The sequence below is a fragment of the Nicotiana tomentosiformis genome, chromosome 2 (assembly GCF_000390325.3).
Source record: "Nicotiana tomentosiformis chromosome 2, ASM39032v3, whole genome shotgun sequence".
NCBI lineage: Eukaryota > Viridiplantae > Streptophyta > Magnoliopsida > Solanales > Solanaceae > Nicotiana > Nicotiana tomentosiformis.
Window position 1 is genome coordinate 90,360,069 of NC_090813.1, and position 7,322 is coordinate 90,367,390.

A 7,322-nucleotide genomic window follows, 5' to 3' on the forward strand; every position below is an offset into this window, starting at 1 on the left:
ACCAGAAGACCTATTAAATGGGATGAAATAGATTTTCTCAAAGAATTGTCAGACAAGTAAGGCTTGCTTAGTTAGTAAAAGCACCTCCACCCACGACCGTTAGGTTCCGGGTTCGAGTCACGCTGGAGGGAAAGTGTGGAAATACTATAGATCCTCCTAAATAAAAGGGGGGAAATTGGGTCATTGAGGAAGCAATAGCTCCTCGAAATGACACTAACAGTGAAATTACAGAAGTTGAATAAACTTATAATATCAGTTATTCATCTAGATTAACTAGATCAAATTCCTCTTATATTTCACTTATTGATTATACTGTAGATTTTCTATCAAGAGCATCTACATCATAAATTAGAGAAAATAATAGAATAGATGTCATAAAAATTAGTACTAATAATATTGCTAGTGCTATTCCCGATCCAACTGAATCCGAAATGGATTTTTTCGATGGTTTAAATGGATAAAAACCAAATAGATTTTAGTCCGGGTTCACTGGCAAGAAAATTAATTTCAGAAGAATTTAAAAAACCCACATGTCAGAAAATTGTTTTTTGATAATTTTAATGAGAAATTAATAAATTTCTTCCAAAATAATTTTTATAACGATATTAGTAGCCACAATAAAATAATTGCTTTTGTACCATGGTTTATGTCTAAATATGTTGATGGTTATATTTTCATGTTAGAAATAGATTACAAATTCGCTAATGGTGAAATTACTAAATCGGTTTTTTCCCCACAAAGCTCTTTCAAATGGGAGAAAAAATAGGATAATTTATTTTACAGTTTTTTCAAAATTATTTGAAGATGATACTGCAAAATCACTGCTAAGAATTTGAATATTATGCTTACGCTGAATAATTATACTAATATTTATATTAGTATTTATGGGTGAATAAATTGTTTCCATTAATGAAAAACTGGACAGATTAATAACAGAAGTCCAGAAAATATCTAGGAAAGATACTACAAAAGTTAAAGAGAAAATTACTACTGCAAGTATCCAACCTCCTCCTAAGGTCAAAGATTTTAAGTTAAGAAATCTAGAGGACCTCGAGAAATTATTAGATGAAAAATTTGAAGGATTCAAAATTAGTCCTTTAAATTTAGAGCACCTATCTGATGAAGATAGGAGAGTAAAACTCTCTAATGAGATTAATAAAATCTCATAAAAGTTTGCTCAAAAATCGGTCCAAAGGATGTTCTATTATCCTAGGCCAACTCCTCAAAATGTACTCATAGAGGAGTCTGATGCTAGTCATTTTTTCAGAGTTATAATGGCACAAAAATCTATGAATGAAATATAGATTGTTTTACTGACCATCAAATTTATACTCAAGTATATAGAATTCTTATGTACATCACTATTTGCAAGGTTAATAAGAATTCTGAGAAAACGATTGCTGAAATGATATTGGTAGGTTTTATTGGCCAATTAAAAGGCTGGTGGGATAATTATTTGACAAAGGAGCATCGCGCCGAAATAATGAACGCGGTAAAAGAAGAAGACGGACAGAATGTTCATCATTGTGTCTATTCTTTAGTTTTTAAAGGCTTCAAATATAGCCTTAGACAAGAGAATTATTAAATTAGAAAATTCTCATGTCCCTATAAGTGTCACGACCCCATTTTCCCCTCCGTAGGATGTTGTGATGGTACCTAGTCTCTAAGACCAGGTAAGCCTAACAATTTGCGGAATAACTGAATAATAAAACTGAAGCTCAAATCTAAACACGTAATATAATTCAAACTGCGATTCAAAATTAATACATCTCCCAAAACCCAGTAAAAATAAGTCACAAGCTTTTAAGAGCAATTACTAAGTGTATCTATACATCAGAGTCTAAAGAAAAATAAGAAAAACAACATAGTAAGGATATAGGGGGACTCCGAGTTCTGCGGGCGATGGCAGATATACCTTGAAGTCTCCACGTGCGGTCCAACTCACTAGTGTCTGGTCTGGTGGGAAGAACCTGGATCTGCACAAAAGATGTACAGAGTGTAGTATGAGTACGTCACAACGGTACCTAGTAAGTGCCAAGCCTAACCTCGGTAGAGTAGTGACGAGGTCAGATTAGGGCCCTACTGGTTTAAAAGAAAAATAAGGCAGAAAATATAATAATATTTTGAAATGACATAGAATTTAACAATAAGAAGTTTCAGAAAATATCAGCACAATAAATAGAGGTACACAACAGGGGCACTCCCGAGGTACCGCCTCGTAGTTCTAAATGTAAAGATGCAGTATAGGAGGATCTCCCGAGGTACCGCCCTGTAGTCCCAAAGTAAATATGCAGCAGGTAATCGAAGGAAAAACAAAAAAATTCAGCAAAAATCTTACAGTTACAAATTTAATTCAAATCAAGGATAAGCAGGTAATTCAACTAAGCATGTTGCACAAATTATAAGTAAGAGTTAAGGCACCTAGTCATACGATGCCAGGCTAAACATGATCACTACATATGCTAAGGCAACTCAGTTAATGTATTTTAAAAGAAGACAACTCCGTTAATGTATTTTAAAAGATGACAAATCAGCAAGAACCAAATTTTTGATAATCAACCCGTGTACGCACTCGTCACCTCGCGTACACAGTGCTCGCATATTACAAATTATTACAACAGTACCAAATCCTAAGGAAATTTCCCCCACACAAAGTTAGACAAGTCACTTACCTCAAATCTCGCTCAATTAGTCAAGTAGTATGCCCTTCCCTTGACTTTCCAACTTGGATTGGCTCGAATCTAGCCAAAACAATTTCATACTATAAATATAACTATACGAAACTAATTTAAATAATAAAATTATGACTTTAGCAAAGAATCAAAAATTCGACACAAAAAGTCGACCTGAACCCACGTCTTGAAATCGGGTAAAAGTCACAAAATACGAACACCCATTCGATATTGAGTTCACCCATACAAAAGCTACCGAAATCCGACACCAAGTCGCCACTCAAATCCCAAATTACACTTTTCAAATCCCTAGCCTCAACTTCCATATTCCACCTTAAATACACACAAACTAGGTGGGGAAAATAACAGGAAAAAAAGATTATTGATCGAAATAAGCACAAGAGACTTACCTCAAGAAACCCCTAGAAAATGCTCTCAAAATCGCCCTCGACCAAGTTTGCAAAGTCCAAAATGATAAAAATCACGAAGCCCTTCGATTTTAAACACTGCCCAGGCTTTTCGCACCTGCGGCCAATTATCTGCACATGCCGAACCGCTTCTGCGGCCTGTGATCCACTTTTGTGGAATTAGCTCTTGGCACCCATTCCGCTTATGCAGTCCAAATCCCGTTTTTCCGGCTGCGCATTTGCGCAAACACGTCCGCTTCTGCGATCAATCTTCCACAGAAGCGACTCCGCTCATGCGGTCTTCATGTCGCATATGCGACCACTGGCCAAGTCCCCCAGCCCCGCATCTGCGCCTAATTGCTCGCTTCTGCGGGCTCGCACATGCAGTTAATTTTGCGCAGGTGCGATTATACCAGAACTAGCCTAGCACCAGAAAATCTTCTAAGTCCAAAAATGATCCGGTAACCATCCGAAACTCACCCGAGGCCCCGGGACCTCAACCAAATATACAAACTAGTCCTAAAATATCACATGAACTTAGTCGAGCCTTTAAATCACATCAAACAATGCTAAAAATACGAATTACACATTGATTGAAGCCTAATGAACTTTAAAGTTTCAAACTTCTACATCCGACGCCGAAACCTATCAAATTAAGTCTGATTGACCTCAAATTTTGCACACAAGTCATAATTGACATTAGAGACCTACTCCAACTTCTGGAATCGGAATCCGAACCCGATATCAAAAAGTCCACTCCTGGTGAAACTTCCCAAAATTCATCAAATTTCCAACTTTCGTCAATTTACACTAAAATGACATACGGGCCTCCAATTCAACATCCGAACACGCTCCTAAGACTAAAATCACCCTACAAAGCTATTGGAACCGTCGAAACTCTATTCCGGAGTTGTCTTCACACAGTTCGAACTACGGTCAATTCCTATGACTTAGCTTCCATTTTTTAGGGACTATGTGTCCCATTTCACTCCGAAACCAAAGACATCCTCCCGACAAGTCACAAAAACCAAAAATATAATAGAGGGAGAAATAATTAAGGGTTCAGGGCTAATACTCTCAAAACAATCGGCCGGGTCGTTACATATTCACCCTCTTAAAACATATGTTCATCCTCGAATGAGTATAGAGACATACCCGAAGTGGTGAAAAGATGAGGATAATTGATGCGCATATCATGCTCGGTCTCCCAAGTCGCCTCCTCGACCGGATGACCCCTCCACTAAACTTTTACTGAAGTAATGTTCTTTGACCTCAACTTTCGAACCCACCTGTACAAAATGGCCGCTGGATCCTCAACATAAGATAGATCCTTGTCCAACTGGACTGAGCTGAAGTCTAACACATGAGACGGATCGCCGTGATACTTCCGGAGCACAGAAACGTGGAATACTGGATGAACTACAGAGAGACTAGGTGGTAGTGCAAGTTTATAAGCCACCTCTCTAACCCTCTCAAGAATCTCAAAAGGTTGTAGGCAAACTCCACAAGTGGCAAGAACTGATCCCAAACACCCCCAAAATCAATCACACACGCACGAAGCATATCCCCCACTATCTGAATAGTGCGTTCAGACTGTCCGTCCGTCTAAGGATGAAATGTTATACTCAATTCCACGCGAGTACCCAACTCGCATTGTATGGCTCTCCAGAATCATGATGTAAACTGCATACCCTGGTCAGAGAAGATAGATATCGGTACGCCATGAAGCCTGACAATCTCGCGGATGTAAACCTGAGCCAGTTGCTCTGAAGAGTAAGTATTAATCACATAAATAAAATAAGCTGACTTGGTCAATCTATCCACAATCACCCAAAACGCATCGAACTTCCTCTGAGTCCATGGGAGACCAACAACAAAATCCATAGTGATCCGCTCCCACTTCCACTATGGAATCTCTACCTTCTGAAGCAATCCACCCGGTCGTTGATGCTCATATTTCACCTCCTGACAATTTAGGCAACGAGCTACATATCCCACTATGTCTTTCTTCATCCGCATCCATCAATAGTGTTGCCTCAAATCCTGATACATCTTCGCAGCACCTGGATGAATGGAATGCCGCGAACTGTGAGCCTCGTGGAGAATCAACTCACGCAATCCATCTACATTAGGCACAAATAGCTTGCCCTGCATCCGTAATACACCGTAATCTCTAATAGTGACTTCCTTGGCATCACCGTGCTGAACTGTGTCCTTAAGGACAAGCAGATGAGGGTCATCATGCTGACACTCCCTGGTACGATCATAAAGAGAAGACTGAGAAACCACACAAGTCAAAACTCGGCTCGGCTCGGAAACATCTAATCTAACAAACTGGTTGGCCAAGGCCTGAACATCCAAGGCTAAAGGCCTCTCTGCTACTGGTAGATATGCTAAACTGTCCAAACTCTCCGCCTTGCAACTCAGGGCATCGGCCACTACATTGGTCTTCCCGGGATGATAGAGGATAGTAATGTCATAATCCTTAAGCAACTCCAACCATCTCCGTTGTCTCAAGTTAAGATCCTTCTATTTAAACAGATGTTGTAGACTCCGGTGATCGGTGAAAACCTCACAAGGAACACCATACAAATAGTGCCGCCAGATCTTCAAGGCATGAACAATAGCTGCTAACTTGAGGTCGTGGATATGATAATTCTTCTCATACACCTACAACAGTCTGGACGCGTAGGAAATTACCCTACCATCTTGCATAAATACCGCACCGAGACCAACATGTGACGCATCATAATATACCGTATAGGACCCCGATCCAGTAGGCAACACTAATACTGGGGTTGTAGTCAAAGCAGCCTTGAGCTTTTGAAATCTGTCCTCACACTCCTCGATCCATCTAAACGGAGCACCCTTCTGGGTCAATCTAGTCATAAGTGCAACAATAGATGAGAAACCCTCTACAAATCGATGGTAGAACCCCGCCAAGCCAAGAAAACTCCGAATCTCTGTAGCTGAGGACGGTCTAGGCCAACTCTGCATTGCTTCAATCTTCTTCGGATCTACCTTGATCCCCTCACTCGATACTACATGACCCAAAAATGCCACTGAGTCTAGCTAGAACTCACCCTTCGAAAATTTTGCATACAACTTCTTCTCCTTCAAGGTCTGAAGCGCAGTCCTTAGGTGCTGCTCATGATCCTCCCGACTCCGGGAGTACACCAGAATGTCGTCAATAAACACAATGACGAAGGAGTTAAGATAAGACTGAAATACACTGCTCATCAAGTGCATGAATGTTGCTGGGGCGTTGGTCAGCCCAAAAGACATCACAAGGAACTCGTAATGACCATACCGAGTCTTGAAAATATTCTTCGAGATATCTGGTTCCTGAATCTTCAACTGATGATAGCCTGAATGCAAGTCGATCTTAGAGAACACTCTGGCACCCTGAAGCTGATCAAATAGGTCATCAATATGTGGAAAGGGATATATGTTCTTCACTGTAACCTTGTTCAACTGGCGATAATCAATACACATTCTCATAGAACCATCCTTCTTCACAAACAAGATAGGAGCACCCCATGGCGACACACTGGGACGAATGGAGACCTTATCTAGTAACTCTTGCAATTGTTCCTTTAACTCCTTCAACTCTGCTGGGGCCATACGATAAGGTGGAATAGAAATGGGCGGAGTGCCCAGTAATAAATCAATGCCAAAGTCAATATCTCTGTCGGGCGGCATGCCCGGAAGGTCCGCTGGAAATACGTCTACAAAATCTCTCACTACCGGAACTGACTCGACAGTAGGAGTATCAACACTAACATATCCCACATAGGCCAGATACATATCACACCCCTTCTCAACCATTCGCTGAGCTTTAAGAAATGAAACAACCCTGCTAGGAATATGATCCAAGGTACCTCTCCACTCTAGTCTTGGTAGACTTGGCATAGCCAATATCACCATCTTGGAATGACAATGAAAGATAGCGTGATAGGGTGACAACCAGTCCATGCCCAAAATAACATCGAAATCCACCATATTGAGCAATAATAAATTGACTCTAGTCTCAAAACCACTAAGAACAATCAAACACGACCGATACACATGGTCAACAACAATGGAATAACCCACAGGTGTAGATACATAAGCAGGTGAACTCAGAGAATCATGGGATAGACCCAAACACGAATCAAAATAAGATGACACATAGGAATAAGTGGAACCTGGATCAAATAAGACTGACGCATCTCTATAGCACACCGTAACAATACATGTGATA